The sequence below is a fragment of the Condylostylus longicornis genome, unplaced genomic scaffold, assembly GCF_029603195.1.
Source record: "Condylostylus longicornis isolate FDR11 unplaced genomic scaffold, ASM2960319v2 ptg000125l, whole genome shotgun sequence".
Taxonomy (NCBI): domain Eukaryota; kingdom Metazoa; phylum Arthropoda; class Insecta; order Diptera; family Dolichopodidae; genus Condylostylus; species Condylostylus longicornis.
The window spans coordinates 740,480-761,173 of NW_026578093.1; the positions used below are offsets into that span (position 1 = coordinate 740,480).

Here is a 20,694-nt window from a genome sequence, read left to right on the forward strand (position 1 = left end):
CTATCATGAATTTCGCTCGTACCTCCGAGATCCGGAAAACTACGAATTTCATATTCCCAATTCCGAATTACTAAAATCCTATTACAAATATTCGTAATAGAGTTATCATAAATTACGTTCGTAGTAAAAATAACCCTTAAGTCTACGAAAGAAATAAGCACACGTAACCCAGCATTTACACGTACAAGTTACTTGCAAGAAAGTTGCAATACATACAAAAATTTTACTAACCCATTGAAATATTTCTACTTGCTTGTTTACTTGCAGTTCAACTTGCAAGAAAATTTTGCTGCCAGTAATTTGAGCAAGTAATTTGACATATTGAGAAATTCATAAAAAAAAAATTTGTTGTTTTGATTTTTTTTTTTTTTAATTTAAAATTTTTTAATTTTGTTTTGAAAAAATTAAACTTATGGTTTCTAAAATTTATAAACAATTAAATATATTGCTAGTTGTTTTCTTCTCAAAGACATTTTCAAAAATTAACTTGCTAAACGCCTACGTCATAATAGCAAGTAATTTGACATTTCGAAAAACTAATTGACAATTAATATTATACAAACTTGCTTGCAAGTAACTTGTATGTGTAAATGCTGGGTAACAAGCAGAGTGGTTGTTTGAAATTTTCAAGTTTACAATTTTCTCGTTTAAATTTGCGTTTTTGCAACACAGCTAAAAAAAAAAATTTTTCCCCTTTCAAAGCAGCTCAAAAACTTAAAAAAAGAGCAAAACTTCGTTTTTAAAAAACATTCTCTTTTATGAAAGTTGTTTACTCAAATAGCAACAAAAACCATAAATAAAAATTTGGCAGCTGAAATAAAATAGTGATTTTGACACTTTGAAAAATTGTGTTGCCATTGCTGATTTATAATATCTACGAAAGGAATTTGTAATCACTTTAGTCTACTTTGTAGCTAAGTTCGTAATTCGTAGAACTCTACAAGGAGATTTCACGATAATGCTGATTATGTAGTAATTTAATTGTAATTGTTATGAAACGTTTTCTATGAGATAAATTAATACGTTTATTAACTTTTTACATATTTGAAATATAAAGTTTTGCTGTAATTAATAAAAGAACTGTTTTTGTTTTTTCAATTTTGTTAATTAACAGCAAAATACATACAATATACAGTAACAAAAAAAAAAATATATTACATTAAATAATTTTTAGATTTTTAAAAGCACAATTTTTTAATTTTAAAAAAAAAAATTTTGATCTTGTGAAACTCAGTTACATTGCTTATTTGACCATCATACAGCTGCATGTGTGCGCGTTTAAATATAAAACCTATGGAATACAAATAAGCAATCAACGCAATCAAACAGTTGCAAAACTAAATATTACATGTCTATCCGAGCCCTTAAGCGGACTATATGCATTGTTATACATCACAAATAGCCCACAGTGTTTTGTTCGTTTTGCTTTTATTTATCCCATAGCGATTTCATCGAAAAATTCAATGCACTGTATTTCTAAAAATTCTAAATTTTAAATTAAATTTAAAATTCAACGTTTTGAGCTGGTATAAAATATCAATTAATGCCAAAATATAAACAATAATATATGTAGCCTTTTCCAGTTGCATTAAATTTCCGTTAGACGAACATTAAAATCGCCATTTGGTGACATTAAACGTCGGCAAAGTGACATCTTCAGTTAAAAATTTAAAATATTTGCGTTTCTTTTACATGTTCAGAGTTATAGATGTTTACATGGTTACTGATGGGCTTATACGCGTACTTTTTTTTATTATTCCAATGGTAATAAAAAAAGACATTTCAAATATTATAATTAAAAGCCATAATAAGCAAAACACGAGATTCGTCTGTTGTAAATCAGAAATATTATTTCCATTTACCGCCAAACAATAACGCGACTGGCCAAAGCATTTACACATTTGTTTGAGTTGAATAAGTCGTTAGTACAGTTGTGCCCAGTTTTGGCTTCCAATGCATATGTAGTATGAACATGTAAATGGAATGCAAATTATGAATACAAGCATTAAAATATATTCTCAAATATCTAAACTTCATGCGATGAACATATGAGTCAATGGAAGATAAGTATGTACATATACATATACACATTTTACTATCTTAGTTTCTATAACATTGTATATTTTTTAAGTCTAAACATTAAATAAATTGAAAATTTAATAAGTATACAAATAGAAAAAAAAAGTGATATTTTAAAAGTCTTGCGTAAATTATAGTTGCAGAAAGGCTATTATTAATGTTGTGTAAACAGTATTACATATATTGAATACTGTAATAACTATAGTATGTAATATAATTACAAAGTTATTTTAATTAAGAATTTCAAATAGAAATAGTACGTAAAGTTTTAAATTATTATGTAATTTATTTAATTGTTATGTAATTTATTCAGTTGTTAGTGTTTTTAATATTATTACGTTGTAATTAAAATAAGGACTGTTTTTTTTTATTAAAATTAAAATACCTGTTACAGCCTAATGTATTTTATACGATGTCTTGCATACATGACATTACAAAAAATCAAGGTCTGGACTCTGCTTTTTTGTGAATGTAGTAAAATTGCATATGCAGTTTTGGTGAAATGACGTTTCTGAAGAATCATTGTTTTTTTTTGGTTTTTTTAGGAAAAATGATGATATTTTCCAATTTTCATTTCGAGTTTTCTATATGAAAAGTTGATTAAAATCTGATATTTTTTTTTGCTAATTATATATTTATATAATTATTATATATTTGTATACCAATTATATATTTATATATTTATAGTTTAATTTTTATAATAAAATGAAATCTGAAGGTTTTTGAACAACATATCAAAAACTCAAATTTCAACCCAAAATTTTATCTATAATGTTGATTAAATATATATTTGAGTTTTTATATTTTTTTGTACCGCCATGTCAAACAGCATATCTGAGAGAATTGAGAGTAAAAAATGATAATACAGTGAATAAAAAAAAAACGACGCTATATTTTTTATTCTAGTTTATTCTAGGCTAGAATACATGACCTAAAATAAAGTGAATAAAATTTTATTGGATTTTAATTTAAGTTTTTAATTGTTTAATTTTAAGTTTTATAATTATGAAGTGTTTTTAAATGTGAAAATATTTCCTAATAAAACTAAAATCACATGTACATACATATATACAATAATATGTACATACATATACATATATACCTAAAAAGAGTTATATGGACTTTTAATATAGAAAGAATTCACCCATGCAATAATTTTTATGAATTATGAAGCATATAAATGTAATTAATATAGTATACACAAGAAAAATACATATACATACATATACGTATATATGTCATTATGTCAGAAGTATGCATTTTGAGCGACATACTCGTATCATACAAAATTAGTAAACTCGTCAATATTAAATGTACATTTTCTCAAATTGGACAAAATACACCAAAATCAACTAAGTACTTCGAAAAAATTCCACTATTTTTTTTGTAGCGTAGCATTCATTCAAGTCTTAAAAAATTGAAAAAAAGTTGATCTGGTGGGAAATTTATGATGTTAAAAAGGGCCCTCTAAAGATACCATAACAATACGTGCAAATTCGTCACTTGTGAACTGTCTCCCTCTCTTAGGGTACATACATATAATTACCATGTACATATAATTTGATGTTATAAATAAATTAAAAACTATAAGAAAACTAAAAATTTTTCATTATAAATATATTTATAATAGAGTAAGGAAAAAGGAACCAGTGTTTTGTGGAAATAAAAATTATAATAAGAAGAAACACAAAATAATTAAAAAAATTTAAAATTAACAGATTTGTTGCGTCAAAAAAATTAGGAATAAAAAGTTCTTTAACAAAATAAGTATTTCATATTAGGGTAGTCGAGTTCTTGTGCTAATGTGCTCGGGTGGTCATTCCTAATTTTTTTTAAAGGACAAAAAAGCGAAAGGGTGGAGGGGACTCGAATGTCTGGGGGTAGTTTTGTTCAAATTTGTTATTATATACAAAAGTATGTCTATTAATATGTGAGCCTTATTCTAGTTGTCGAAGTAGAGCGACAATAATTGTCGTTACGACTTGAATTTGATATTCTAAGCGGCGATCGCAGTGACAATCCTCGGGGAATAGCGGGAAAATGTGTTTCAGCCATATTCCAGTTGTCGTTCTGATGTGAGATATGTCTTAGTGAAACGACGTTTTTTGTCGAAAAGCATTTACAAGTGACAAGAAAGAAGGATGCACCAAAAATGCAAGTTAAAACAAAACTATTTAACAAAATCATAAAAAAATTAATTTTATGCATAAATCAAGTCATAAAATATATAATTAAATTTTTGTTTTTAGCGTGAAAGAATTTATAAATTTGAAGAATTGGAAATTTCATAACAGAGAACGCCTTTTACGGGTACTCGTTTTTCCCTCGAATATATTCAGTAAATATACAAAGGCCTCCTTTGGAAGTCTGTATTAGTTTATAAATAAATCTGTGAATAAAATCAAATGTTTGCAACTAATTTACTAGAAAAACTTTGGCAAATCCAGTGGATTAGAGCTATCGCTAATCTTAAATCTTTCGATCCTTGTTGTTTTTTTTTTAATTTTATCACTACCGGAATGAGACTAATTCGTAAACCATAAAGCAAATGACATTTTTTATTATTTAAAAATATAAATATATGCAGTGAAAAATTTTTTTAGTTTCAACTTTACTCGCCGAAATTTCTTTTCAAATGTATCAATTTCACTTGAAACGTTTCATTTTCGATTATTTCTCGCACTCACGTCACTCGACAACCAGAATACCACATTTCAAATTATGTGACAGCGACAACGGAAAATGTCACGTAAGTGACGCGACAACTAGAATAAGGCTCAGTAGTTCGACACGTTCCATTCCGTTAGTTTTCGTTTGCATTTTGCTTCCACATTCTTAAAATACTCCATTTTTATTTAGAAATAGATGGTAATAGAAATTGTGTGGGCAAGAAAGAAGCAAAATATTGTAGACAAATCAGTGTATCAAAAACATTGAACTGAAATTAAATTAAGTTAGGTAAAAATTTTGTTATTTTTATTTTGGTAACAACCAAATTTATTTTTCATTTTTAAAAAATTCGAATATATTAAAGCAAATGATATTAATTTAAAATGAAATTAGTTAAAATTTAAATTTAAATTAAAATAAAAAAAGTTAAAGGTATACTGCTTAACTCTTTCAGCTAAGGGAATTTTCTGTATACAAATATTGGTAAGTGATTGCATTAGTGTGCTGTAAACGGAGAGTCGAACTACTTATTAATAGATATACTTTGGTTAATACAGCTTTTTACCGACTGCATTGTATGCAATAAGGTAGATAATGTGATGGCACCAAATTTTTTACGCCAAGTCTTCGGTGGCAACGCACTTCTAATAGTAGGGAAGCGTAAATAAACTTATATATAATAAACTCGAATATTAAATTTCATATACTTATATTAAATTTTATGTATGAGTTTATTTTAGCTATTTCATGGATTGATCAACTTTTGGGATATATCAGTGCTCGGGAAATAGACGTTTTTGCGTACATAAAGCAAAATAATCAGCCAATTTCCCAGAAATTTAATATTTTGGGGTGTTCAAACAATGAATTACAATACAATGAGGTAATTTCTTGAATTTTCATATTTGAGTTCTGGTTGTTACCGAAACTAAGTGGTGAACTTTTTATGGAATTTGGGTGGCACGAAACGAAATTCTACTAAGAGCCAAATTTACTCTTTTTAGTTATGTTAACTAAAATCTTGCTAACTTCCTTAAAATTGAAAGCAAGTATTCAAAATGAATTTTAATAATTTTCTTTAACACTTTCACTAAACTAGCCAATACACATTGCCTTCGGTTTTATGTTGATCATAGCAGATTTTTTATAATTTGTTGCATTGCTTCTTATTAAATTATGCTCATTAAATTATAATGAATTTTGGTATTCAATCTGATAGTAACTGCATGTTAATTCAATTATTGCTTGGTCTAAGCAATTCGACTAACACAACATTTTATTATGATTTTTAAAAATCATTGCAGCCATAAGCTACAAAAATTTTTGGTCGTTGGATTTTCTATTCATTTTTTTAAGTGAAATGTACATATGTTATATATTTATAGGCACACAATATGCCTATAACTTATGTAGTCTTTGAAATAAAGCAAAAATTAATATAAAGAGGGGTTAATATAATGCTCGATTTTAAGGGTTAATTGTGTGAGTTAAGAAAAATAATTATATTTTTTAATGTCATGGAACTTCCCGTTAGCTCTTTGTGTTTATAGAAATCTGAAAAAGCTTGCGGTTTCGGAAATATAAGGTGTCAAAAATTCAAATTTTACAAATTTCAAGAGGCGATAGCTTGAGAGGGGGTGGAGATGTAAAAAAAATTTTCTTCTAACGAAATTAACTACTTTTTAATGTCTAAAAGCCCCTAAAATTTCTACAGGCTGGGGTCTAGAAGAAAAACGAAATAAAAAATTTGGAAAAAAAAAGACTTTAGATAACGGTAAATTTGAACGGCCATTTTTTTTTCTAAAGTTTAACCATAGTATGCCGCGCTAGGGGAAGCAAGCCGCTGCCTTTATGCGTTTGCAAAATTTCAAAAATGCTTATGGTTTCATTGCAACAAATAGTTAAAGAAGGCCATTTTTAGGGTTTTGGGGGGTTATAACTTCTAGAGCGGGGGAGATAGGTAAAAATTCTGTTCTACGGAAATAAGTTTCTAGTAAAGATCTATATACATACAAAATTTCAGTTTTCTATCTTCAAGGGTGTAGAAGTTTTGTAAACAGACAAAAAAATAAAAAAAAAATTTTAATGCTAATATTTTGAGAATTATAAAAAAATATTTAAATAATTTTAAAAATGATGTTGATGGAATTGATGCTATTGATGTTGATTATTTTATCATATCATAGCTTTCATTTATTTACATTTTATTTTTTAAGACTCTTCAAAAATTTTGAAAATAAGTGCTTATTTATAACCCATATAAATACTTATAGTTTCCCGTTATTTAAAACTAACCGTTACCTAAAGCTCGTTTCAAGTTTTTGATATCGGTTATAGAATAAAATAGGTTGTAGAAGTCTGAACCTTTTCTAGCTTTTATATACCAATAAAAATTTTTTTTCAACTCCATCCCCTCGTCAGTTTTTACTTCTCCAAATTTATAAAAGTCGCATTTTTAGCAGCACATATTCCCGAAACGTCAAGCTTTTTCAAATTTCTATGAATGAAAGCTAACAATAAATGATTCAAGCAACCCCTCAATTCGAGCATTATGTTAACGCCTCTAGTTTTTTAAAAACAGTATTCTCACTTAGAAAAATGCTATTTTACAAACCATTTAACGTTTCAATTAACTTTTTTAATTTTGTTAGCTACTTTTAATAAGAAATCTTTTCTATTTGTAAATAATTTATTCTGTTCATAAAAAAACAAATATCTAAGTATATGTGAGTGTCTACACATGCTATGACAAAATGTGTACATGATAACGCAGGCAGTACTTTTAATAATAAAAAAAACATAGTATTCTTTTGAATAAAATTATTTCAAGATTTTAAAAATTTTTAAATATTTGACAAATTTTTGAATTGTATATTTATTATAAGTATGTGGTGTTGTGTATTTCTAACAAAATATATCTGTATTTGTGTTTTTATTTTTCATAAATGTACGCACACATAAAAACACTTTTCATTAAAGTTTAAATTTATTAAGTTTTTTAAAAAGAGTATTGGTGTGAGTTATCAATCTGGCAATTATTATAATCTAGATTTCTTGTAAAACTATAAGTAAAATGAGAATCATAAAGAATACCCAAAATTTACACAAAAAAAATATTTCAATCGACATACTTTGAAAACATAAAACATTAAGAATTGTTTTTGTATTTTTTATCTGATTCAAAATTTGGAAAATAATTTCAGCTTGGAGGCCTGATAGATATACATATATGGCATTAAAAGAATAATAAAATGTTCACGTTTTTTTTGTATGAATTTCTAAATCTAACAAATAGTTTGTGGTTTTATTAAATTCCAAAATATATGGAAAACTATTGCATTTAGGACGAGCAAAATAAAGTTTTACGAATCATTAACACATTGAATTAAAATTTAATTTTAATTCAATATGTTAATGATTCGATCGTTTGAGAAAAGCGTCGTCTGAGAACGAAATTTAGATTATTTAGATTATTTAGATTAGAAAATTTACAAAATAGTAAAAAAATGTCATTTTTAGGACTCCCGGGAGTGTAACTTTCAGAGGGGTGGAGATAGGTAAACATTTTATTCTAAAAGAACTATTCATTATTTTCTCTCATATTTGTTCAGAAAGTGTTATACCAGGCGCTAAGCATATAGAAACTTTTTAAAATGTTTTCAAGTTTTATAAAGGTTTCAAAAACTTTCGCCAGAGAGTTTCTTAAAAAAAAGCCGCGTGCGTCGGTAGTTTTTTCCACCTGTTTTAATTTCTCTTTAAATAAATCTAAAATTACCTTTTTCAAATTGGCAATTTTCGAAAACAATTATGCATAATCTACATTATTTATAGTAGGTAGAATTGTATAAATAATAAGCATAATAACACACATATATAAGTATTTTTACATAATATATTTCATACATATTACGTAAAGGGTATAATAACAAAATATGAAATACATATATAAGCATTATCATATAATGCGTTGTTTATTTAAATTAAGAATTATTACAACCGCATATTTTATTTCTATATGTGTTATGAGTTCATATATAGATTTAAAAATTAAATTTAACTCTATAATTAATGTTTTCAGATATGTAGTAATTTTATTTGCGAGATAGTGAGTGATGTTCTTTTATTTTTAATTTTACTATTAAAAGTATGTATACATATATGTATTCCCTGATGACTGTAGCGAATGTCAAATTGCTTCATAGAAATTATTTCGCTATTTTTCTTGATTACAGCAAATTCAAGTTAATATTTTGACGTACATACATACACAATGAAATGCAAACATAAAGAATGTAACTGTATGATATTATTTGCTCTACATTTCTAAATTGAAATTTTCAATTGAATGCTATTGTTATTTAATTAAAATTAAAATAAATATTCAGTCCGTACGCTTCACAAAATTTTTAAAGACATGCAAAAATTAAGCAAACTTACTATGTATTGATAAACAGTTCAATTTAAAAGAAGTAAGAGCAAAGTACGTTATAAATTTTTCAAATAAATATGTTATAAAATATGCAAATACAATGAACTTTTTGATGTAGCAGCTAAGTACATAGCTAGACTTATACATATGTAATATAATGATAATAAAAAAAAACAAAAAAAATGATAAGTAGCTAATTTTAAACCCGCAAAATATTGACGTCATTATGTCTATATGATTATAATCAATGCTGTCAACACTTGTCAATACCAGTGATTACAATTCTATTTAGTTCTAATAAAATGAAGATATTAAAATTAGTATTCAAATAGTTATACCTAATACATGTAATACTTTATGTGATTATTAAATAAACTTAGCTGACTAATTTATTATATTTGTTTAAATAAATTTAATCTTCCTTTAGTATTAGGTAAATGTTTAAATCCCCAATGACAAGAGTTTACTTTATACAAAAAAAGTTCACATCAATATTTCTTAAATTATAGAAAAAAAATGATCATTTACATAAGCATGCATGTACGTATCTTTCATGAAAAATAAAATGCAATAAAAAATAATATGCCTTACGTGAATGCACATATCTTATATAAAATATCAATAGCAGAGTTGTAATAAATTGAACTGCAAACAAGTAAAAACGTTTCAGTCGGCATAAACCGACCGAATGAAGGGTATCATGGCAATCTGGGTTTAAAATTTGTTTTAGAAATACCTAGCTTTGATTATTGTGTATCAACTACTCGAACCTGTCAAACAACTCTAATTAGCTTTTGCAGTTGCAGGGCAGCTACCCGAACCTGTCAAGTATTTCACCAAAACTTTATATTTTTCCGAAAATTTAATAATAGCTTTGGGAGTTACCCGAACCGGTAATGCCATTCCACCAATACTTCAGGGATATATGTGAACTATAATTGGACACACGACTGCCAAGTTTCATGAATCTGACTTTTGGAGTTGTATGGCAGCTACCTGAACCAGTGCAGCCATTTCATTAAAATTTTCAGAACATTTTTGCAAAATTTTGATATTAATATCTTTATTAGTTTTTGAAATATTTAAAGAAACCTCTTTGAGTTGTGTGACAACTACCCGAACCCATTGTCCGAATTAGCCCAATTACAATAGTAGCCGTTGGCAGAAAAGTAGCAACTTGTGAAAGTTTGGTGTCGATTGCATTGTTCGTTTTTGAGTTATCGTGCGATCGGACGGACGGACGGACATGGCTAAATCAACGAATTTTACGATGAGCAAGAATGTATATACATGTCCATACTGGAGAAAAGTAAAGCAAGTAAAAAGTAAAGCAACTAGTGAAAACATAAACGAGGATAGCATATCTCTGATTTTTTATCAACAGTAGAAAAATGCAAAGCTATTGATATTAACATTTATAAAGACTAAGTCTATCAGAAAAATTTGAAATGTTCAGAATAGCTGTAGAAACACAAAACACTTTACCAAGCTTATTTAATTCGAAAAACGAAATTTTAGAAGAACATGCTGCACATCATGAAAATGAAAAATATTTTTCATCACATCAAGTTTTATATGTGTCTAAAAAACAAGGTTTTAAAAAGTATAAGAAAAAGGTACATAAATCGAATGAATTTATAAAAAGTAAAATCAAGTGCTATAAGTGTGGTAAATACGGTCCCGTAAAATCAGAATGTTGAACTAGAAATTTCCAGAGACCTCAAAAAAATTAATTTACAACTCTTGCTTGTGAGCATGGAAATTTCACCAGTTGAAATAATGAATCTACACGCTAGATACATGATAGTGAGGCCACATCAGATATGCTCAAAGATGTTCAAAAATTCAGCAAATTAAATAAAATGAAAAATGTTATTTGTATGGAAAATGATGAAGTTGCACAAATTGACTTAAAATATACTGTTTACGCACCGAGTTTCCGTACAAACTTATTATTAGTAAATTTATTAATTTAAGTTTGTACGTAATTAGTAAATAAATAAATTTTAAATGATTTTAAGGTAATTTTTTATGCAAATGAGGTTGTTGTTTTAAATAGAAATAACATTATAATGAAAGCTTATAAAGGAAATGGTTTATTTGAAGTACATCAAAGAACGTGCATGAATCACAAAGGAAGCTGAAATTTTGAGGTTATGACATAACCTGCGTTCATTTAAACTATAAGACGTTTGTTATAAGAAATGATAAATAGAAAGAAAATTGATAGTGTAAATTTGGAACGTGTTTCTGCTATTCATTCAATGTATAAAATTTGTATTCAAGCAAAACAAATACGACTACGAGTACCATTTAAAACAGAAGTCGAAAATCAAAGGAGCTATTAGAAGTTACACATTATTATGTGTGTGGACCGATTTCAACACCACCTGAAAGAGGTGACTCAAATATATATAGTTCATATGTGTTAAAAAAAAAACACTTTTGAAATTTATAATTAAAAACACTTTTTTATTAGACTGATTTATTTTATAACACAACTGTTCGATTTCTTAGATTAATTATGACTAAATTTACAAAGCTTTTCTTATAACTAAGTTTTATTATTATTAAAAGTAAATTTGCTGGTGTCAACAAAACGTGTCTACCTTTATAATGCGACGGTTTTGTTGATAACAGGAAATTAATATAACTTTCATAATTATTTCGAAATTGGATACTTGCATTGATTTTATAAGTCTGTGAGAATTTTTTAATAAAATTTTATGTAAGAATTTTAAATAACAGGAAGTGTTGCGTCATTAGCGGTATTATTGTACGTAACTTCTCCCCCGTTAAGATTAGAATTCTCCTGAATTCTATTAATATTAAATTTTTTCTTAAATTTTTTGCATAATGCAACTATTCCAAACGAAATTATTATTGACAGTATTATAATTGTTACAATAATTAAAATATAAGAAACATTTTTATGATAATGTAAAATTTTTATTTTCTCTACATTTTTAAAATTTTCTACAACAATTTCATCAAATGTTATTTGAGTTTTAAAGTTTTTAAAGTTTTCGTTATTTTCATTTATTGGATAATAGAATCTTTCTTTTAAAATAGGTTTTACATTTGAAAAATAATGATCTAATATTTTTAATGAACAATTGTTAAAGTGAATAAGTACATTTTTATTTAAAGTCAAATTCCTATTGTCACAAGTGTGATTCAATTTAATATTTCTTGCATTCTTTATTACAATAGTTTCCTCATCAATCTCAATTATTTCTGTAATATTATTATATATAAGTTTACAATTATTTTTTAAAGTACAGTGTTTGCTCAATTTTAACTCATTTAATGTTTTTTGAGTCCTCATATTGATAATTTAAACTACCATACTCAAAAATGGTTTCTTGAACATAATCAATTTCTTTAAAAAATTTATTAGGTAAAGGGATTATTAATTTTAACTGAACTTTTTTAATTTTATTAGGAATTTTTAAAGCAAGTAACAATGAATTTTCTTGAAATTTAGTTACTCCGAATTTAATGTATTGCAATTTATAGAAATCTATATCGTAATTTTGGATTTCCTCATTTGTTAGTATATTAGGATGAAATATGCCATGTCTGGCTGAAGCTAAATTATCCTGAATTTGATTTATTTTTTCTTTTAGAAACTGAATTTTAAATTTTAATTCTATGTAAAAATTTTGTTGCATTGCGGGTTCTTCTATTTTATTTAGATTCTCTAATATTAAAGCACGGTCCTTTTCTATAGCTTGTTTTAACTGACTAAATGCTCTATTAAAGTGGTCATTTATTTTAACTTGTTTTTCATTATTATGAATTAACCTATTATTGTTGTGTGTTATGAATTCTAAATGTTTTTCTATATTCTGTCGGTCTGTGTCGTCCATTGTTCCAAAAAGCCAATTCGACGTAACTCCTACAGCATTTATTAATCCTCGTTTTGTTCTTTTATCTTTAGGTGTAATAGTATTAATTTTTATAATAAGTTGTGTTATTTCTGATTGTAATATTGTTCTGTACTGTGAATTTAAATTTTCTATTATTGTAGAGATGTTGTGTAAAATGTCATAAATTTCTTGTGTATTGATAATATGTATAATGATGTCGGTTTTTTATGACTAAATCTGATTTGTCTAAGTTTATGTTTACAAAGCCTGTTTCAGCTGTAATGCTATTAACTTCTAGTGAAGCTAAACTAGATGTTGTCAGAAGTATGACCATCGTCAATATTTTCCAAACCTGAAAATTTGGGAGGTCGTTTAATGTTGGATATATGTATATTATCAAGTTTAAATTTTTTGAATTTCGGCTGTTCTTTATGCCTAACCGCTTTATAGTTTTTTATGAAACCCGTAGACCTGGTTTCTCCATAATTTTCTCTATTTTCATTTAATTTAGTTATCTTTTTGAATTTTACAGTTTCTAAATTAGTTTTAACTTTTTCAAAATCCACTTTATGATTATGTACCTCGCTTGGAGTAAACTTAATTGTAGAATGATATCGTTCATTGTAAATTCTAATGGCTTGTTGTATTAACCTTTTAACACATTTATCTTTGTTTTGAACCCTAAGTATCCTAAATATTTCTGCGATAGAATTGTGGAATCGTTCAATGTCGCCGTTACCAGTGTGACTATTTGGTTTAGTAAGATGAAGGTCTATACCTTCGTCATTTAAAAACTCCCTTAACTGAATAGTTTTAAATTCATTATCTGCAATGATTTTATTGGGTTTACCTGCTCTACTAAAATGTCCTTCTAATTGTTCTATTATTGTAACATGAGTCCTGTCTGTTAAGTAGTATGCTGTTCCGAATTTTGAAAATTTGTCTATTATAGTCAAGAAAACATGTTTCATCATAACGTACGTATCTATGTGGATTATGTCGTTAATACCAGTAGGTGTTTCAGTGAGTCTAAATTTAGGTTTTATGGGATTCCTATCATATTTAACTTGTTGGCATATATCACATTGGTTAATTACTATTTGTATTACTTCAATCAATTTTGGGTAATATATTTTATTTTTTATTTGGTGATAAGTTTCTTGAATACCGGAATGGAAACTTTCCTTTACATGATAAAGTGCTACTTGTTTGACGGCTTCTACTTCCGTTCTTAGTTCTTGCGCTCTAAACGAACATTTAATAAATTTTATTTTCCTATTATTAGCATAAAGCTCTATTAATTTCTCTTGTACTACATTATATTTACCGTCATGTAATTCAGAGAATATACCAATTTTACCTTTATCTATATATCTTCTAAATATTTCACCTAGTCTAGAAAAATCGTGTTCGGCTATGTATATAACTCTCCTACCTAATATTATTTCAAAATCTATCGTTTTATTATTTGTTATTATAATTTGGGTTTCGTATTTGTTGACGATTTCTTCCTTAATAGGAATATGTTCTAATAACTCCTCGTCGGCTGAATGCACTGTAGCTAATGCTTCACTTTCCCCTTCGTTTTCTATATTAAATAATCCGAAATTAGATGAATGTTCTTCGTCTTTTGAGTTAGAAATTTTTGCTGTATAATTCGCGTCCATTTTATTTTCTTTTCCGATTATTGTTTCCTCGCCAACTTCTATGCGACTTAGGAAATCTGCTACCTTATTCTCTCTACCTTTCAAGTATTCTATGTTGAAATCGTACTCGCCTAGTTTAAGCAACCATCTTTGGTGCCTTGGAGACATATCTTTCCCTTTGTATTTAGTATGTAAAAATTTAATAGGTTGGTGGTCAGTTAGTATTTTAAATTTCTTTCCGTACAGATATGGTCGAAAATAGTTTACAGACCAAATTATTGCCAAGAATTCTTTATCTGTGGCAGAATAATTCTGCTCGTGGTGATTTAATGTTCTTGATGCGAAACAAACTGGATGGCCCTCCTGCGATAATACGGACCCTATTGCGTAATTTGACGCATCAGTTGTCACGACAAAAGGTTTTTCGAAATTTGGAAATCTAAGGATAGGGTGACTTGTAATTAGGGATTTTAATTTTTCAAACGCACTAATGTAATTTGGATCATTTATGTTAATTTTTGTATTCTTTTTCAGATATTTAGTTATGGGTTGCGCCACTTTGGCGTAATCGCGAACAAATTTTCTATAATAGCCGGTAAGGCCTAGGAAGCTTTTTATTTGCTTTTGAGTTTTTGGAAGTGCTAAACTTTGTATAACTTTTATTTTATTTGGGTTTGGCTTCAGTCCTTCGTTAGTAAGTATATGGCCTAAAAACTCTGTCTCTTTTTTAAGAAAATTACATTTGTCTGTCTGTATTTTAAGGTTATTTTGTTCTAATACTGAAAAAATTTCGCTTATTGCTTTGACGTGTTCTTGTATAGTTGTGCTAAATATGAGGATGTCGTCGAGATAGACAACGCAGGTTTTGTTTATATGTTCCCTGAGAATTTCGTTCATTAAGCGTTGGAACGTCGCCGGCGCATTTTTTAGCCCAAACGGCATACGGTTGAATTCGTATAAACCATGAGGTGTAACAAATGCCGTTTTCTTTCTATCTTCTTCATTTATAAGTATCTGATGGTACCCTTTGGCCAGATCGATAGTTGTAAAATATTGCGCCTTCCCTAATTTGTCCAATATAGCATCTATATGTGGTAGCGGAAATTTATCATCCACAGTGACCTCGTTGAGTTTCCTGTAGTCAACCACTATTCTGAACTTCTTTTTACCCGAATTGTCTGCTTTTTTCGGTACTACTATTAGGGGGCTGGAGTATCTTGAGTTGCTTTTCCTGATGATACCTTGGTCTTCCATTTCTTTGATCTGCCTTCTCACTTCTTCCTCATGCTGTGGGGGATACCTATATAATTTTGAATTTATAGCCTGATCGGTTGTTGTAATAATTTCGTGCTCGATGGCCGTTGTACTTGTAAGCCTATCTCCCTCTTTATAAAAAAGTTTTCGAAATTTTTTAAGTAACTTATTTACTTCGTTACGCTCTTCAGAATTTAAGTGATCTAAGTTTAAATTTAAATTATCAGGTTCTACCATTTCTAAACTGTGTATTTCTTTAAACATATAAGGATTATTTTTTAGTTTTATACATTGATTGTTTAAAATAATATTTCCTTCTTCTAAATTTATTTTCCCATTTAAATTTTTCAAAATGTCTGCTCCTATAATAAATTGATAAATACGATTTGGTAGTTCTTTTACTTTCCATCTCATCAACGCATTTGGATAAGCCTGTAACTCTAAGAATGCAGGTGTATGCACTTCGTAAGTTATAGCGTCCCTCCCGCTTATGGTGGAAAAATATATGGGTGGAATTTTAATTTTTTTAAAATCCGTAACTTTTTCGTCAATTATACTTAATGTTGACCCTGTGTCAATTAATGCTAAATATTTTTTTCTATTTATCGTAATTTCTATGATTGGTAATTCTTCCGAGGCTAATTTAAAAAAAAATCTATGTTATTCGATTGATCTTTAAAATAACATTCGGTTATGTCACTGTCTGGTTTTATTCTAGGGGCCTGTTGATGGCTATCTTTGCCCGGATCCCTACTAGAATGGCCTGATTCGCGATACCGTCTGTCATTATTTTTTGTTTCGATATTACCTATGTCCATCGGTTCTACCTGATCATTACGTTGATTATACTGGCTTACATGGTTTCTAAAATATCCTGATCTTTGATTATTATTTTGTTTGAAAAACCCTGATTGGTTATTGTTGCGATTAGTATTATAATTAAAATGATTGTTATTATTGAAATTTCGTTTAAAATTTCCTGAATTATTTTTAAAATTGAAATCATTATTATTAAAATTTTTATTCGGATAGAACACTTCATTGTTACTTCTATTAGGATTAAAATTATTATTAGTGTATCTACACTTTTGAGTATCGTAATTTTGATTATAATTTTTATTAACACGGTTATTATTACTGTTATTGCTATTTTTTTGAAAATTAATTCGATACTCTGCTCTAATGCATGTATCTTCGAACCTACGCTTACTCATAATATTTAAAATTATAGATAAGTCCCTTTCTTCATATATTTTATCAAGTAACGTGCCCTGGCACATTTCTTTAATAGTATTCACTAATATTGAATCGACATTACTTAAATCTATATAGTTATCGTTTTTATAGTATATTTTTAATTCATCTGATTTGTATTTTATTTGTTGTACTAAAATAATTAAATCGCTTACCGAATTACATTTGATGTTGTTTATTCTTCTGTAGATTTCTGCTGGTTCGATGTCCGGTTTATATCTTAATCTCAAGGCTGATTTTATTAATTCCCAGTTGTCTGGTTCCGGAATACTGATGATAGCGTCTTTCGCCTCCCCTTGGATTTTCTCAAAGTATATTGTCCTAACCATTAATTTTTTAAGTTCTGCATCTTGCACACTTGACAGATAGTACTCGATACTACTTATAAATGAATTTATAGTAACCTCTCCTTTCCCAGTAAATGTGGACATAAATCTAACTTCTCGCATAATTTTCTCCTTTGCGATGTTTGCCGCTTCTCTCTCCTGGTAATGTTGTACAGCTGCTGTTAGTTGAATAATTTGCTGATTTTTTGTTTCGATTTCCTTGACAAGTTGTTGTTCCTGAGCCATAATTACTTTTTTTCTGTGATTATCGAACGATGCGTTCCTTTTCATCAACTAATTTATATCACTATATTTTTTTTTTTTCAGTGTTTTTAATTTTATGGAAAAAAAATTTTAGCTTTTAATTTCCAATTTTTTTTTTTTTTTTTTTTTTTTAGTGTTAAAAAAATTATTATTATTATTGTTTTTTTTTTTTTTTTTTTTTAAAAAATTGTTCGGTTCGTATCACTGGATTGTATTTTTTTATTTAGTAAAAAAAATTTTGCTATTTTTTTCTTTTTTTTTTACAATCCTACCGTTTCTGCGCCACTCAAATATATATAGTTCATATGTGTTAAAAAAAAAACACTTTTGAAATTTATAATTAAAAACACTTTTTTATTAGACTGATTTATTTTATAACACAACTGTTCGATTTCTTAGATTAATTATGACTAAATTTACAAAGCTTTTCTTATAACTAAGTTTTATTATTATTAAAAGTAAATTTGCTGGTGTCAACAAAACGTGTCTACCTTTATAATGCGACGGTTTTGTTGATAACAGGAAATTAATATAACTTTCATAATTATTTCGAAATTGGATACTTGCATTGATTTTATAAGTCTGTGAGAATTTTTTAATAAAATTTTATGTAAGAATTTTAAATAACAGGAAGTGTTGCGTCATTAGCGGTATTATTGTACGTAACTGGTGCGAGGTACTTTATTACGTTCTCCGATGACTTCAGCAGTATGAAGTTAATTTTATAAAAATGAAACGTTGGAAATTTTTTAAAGCTTCAATATTAAAGTTGAAAAATACCACAATCGTAATATAAAAGCAATTCGTACCGATAACGCGAAGAAGTATGTAAACAAGCAGTTACTGGCGCAAATTATATCAGAAATCAAAGTTCCTCAACTTCCATTGATTGAGGAATTCCGTATAAGTTATGACGAGGCAGAAAAGCAGGAGTGGCACATCTAAGAACTTTTGGAATACTAGCATATGTTTTGGAAAAGCGACCAGGTACACAAAAATTTCAACCAAACTCTTAACCGTATTTTATTGTAGGATATTGTGATATTGCTCAAGCATACAGATTGTATAATCCAGAGCAACCAAAATTAACCAAGAAAAGTAGACAAGTGGAGTTCGTTAACGAAGAAAAGAATTTTGATGATAGCACATTTGAATTTATATACCAAGATGAAACAAATCAAAACACAGCCGAGAATGATAATACTGATATTTTTCCATTTAAAAACGAAATATTCGAAATTCTAAGTAATCAAATAAGTAATAACTCACAAATCGAAGTAAAACTCACAGAAAATAAGTCAATATTAAATGAGAATGAATCTAAAACGTCAACTAATTTGCCAAATTTAATATTTAAGCCGGTAAAGAAAATATTAATCAAAGGAGAAAGAGAGGGGGACCTAAAATTGTTAGAACGGGAACAAAAGGCCGTCCTAAGAAGTTGTTTGTTTTATGAAATGTGGAGAAACTCCATCCGAAACTCCATTTTCGTCAATTGATTTCCGTTGAAAGGATTCGTTCAACTCGACTTATACGGCTTTAGCAGTCAAAATTAATTTAAAATTTCACCAATTTCACGTTGTTACAGTTTATCTTATGTTTAAATGATAAAAAACTGTTTTGAAATTTAATAAAAAAAATTATAATGCAATATGTTTAAAAAACTAATGTGCATACCGGCCTAGTGGTAACCTGGGGATATCACCTCAAAAAACGCGCTCTGTTTTCCAATTAAAATTTAAAGAAAAAATTAATAGTGTTTATTTGCAAGCATTTACAAATTCCTTACCATAACCAAATGTTTAAATATATTCGATCAAAATTCGGCCCGCATAAACAAATCGAATTTAACAAGATGAAAAATTAACCTTGCGTATAATAAAAAAAGAAGTTCTATGATTGTTCCTATATGTGTTTACGATATAATTTTGGCTTATAAAGAACAAAACGTTCTTACTTTCTTCAAAGAGAAAATGAACGTCTGAGATTAAGGATCTAGGAAAATTTTTTAGGTATTCAATTAAATCAAACCAATAATAGAGAAGTTTCAATAAGAAAAAGCAAGTTCATAAATGAATTACTAAAAAAAATCCAACATTCAAAATTGCAAACCCATAAAAACACCGCTTGATTAAGATCCCCATGTTAAGTTAAAAAAAATACTTCCAAACAAGAAAAGAAATAGAGTTGACCTTGTCAACTCTGTGATACCCGTACGAATTTATTATCCTATGTGCGAATAAAGATGCCATAACTGACTATGGGACAGACTATGACTTTAAGTTGCCGTATTACCATATTAATTTATACAAAATTTCAGTGCTATGTGTTTTTCAAAATATGTGCCAAACTACTATTAAAGTTATATGGCAGCTACCAGAAGGAGCCAAGAAATTTTAACGAATTTTATCAAGCACATCGGCCCTACTAATATATTTGCTTGTGTGAAATTTCAATACCACAGATTTTATAGTTTCCTAGATATATCCAAATAACTTTTGAAGTTTTGTGGCAGGTTTCAGAAGGAGCCAAGTAATTTCAACGACTTTTATGAAACACATTGGCCCTACTAATATATTTGTTTGTGTGAAATTTTAATACCACAACTTTTATAGTTTCTGAGATATAGCCAAATAAATTTTGAAGTTGTATGGCAGCTACCACAACCGGTACCCCGATCATGTCCAATTTAAATAGAGTTCTGGCACTTACTACAATAAATCATTTGTGAAAATTTGGTTAACTTAGCTCAATTAGTTTTTGAGTTACCGTTGGGAAGGACGGACGGACGGACAGAAAAAGCTAAATCAACTCAGAATTTGACGCTGATCAAAAACATACACTTGAGTCTATATCTAAGATCGTTATTTCTTAGCGTTACAAACGGTAAGGCAAATTTA

The 20,694-nt window shown here is 28.0% G+C and overlaps 1 protein-coding gene across 1 annotated transcript in view; it reads right to left on the reverse strand.

Moving 5' to 3' along the window:
- Positions 1 to 20,694, reverse strand: part of LOC129614889 (long-chain fatty acid transport protein 4) — a 46,367-nt gene that overhangs the window by 17,354 nt on the left and 8,319 nt on the right. The gene's annotated exons all lie outside the window — the stretch shown is intronic.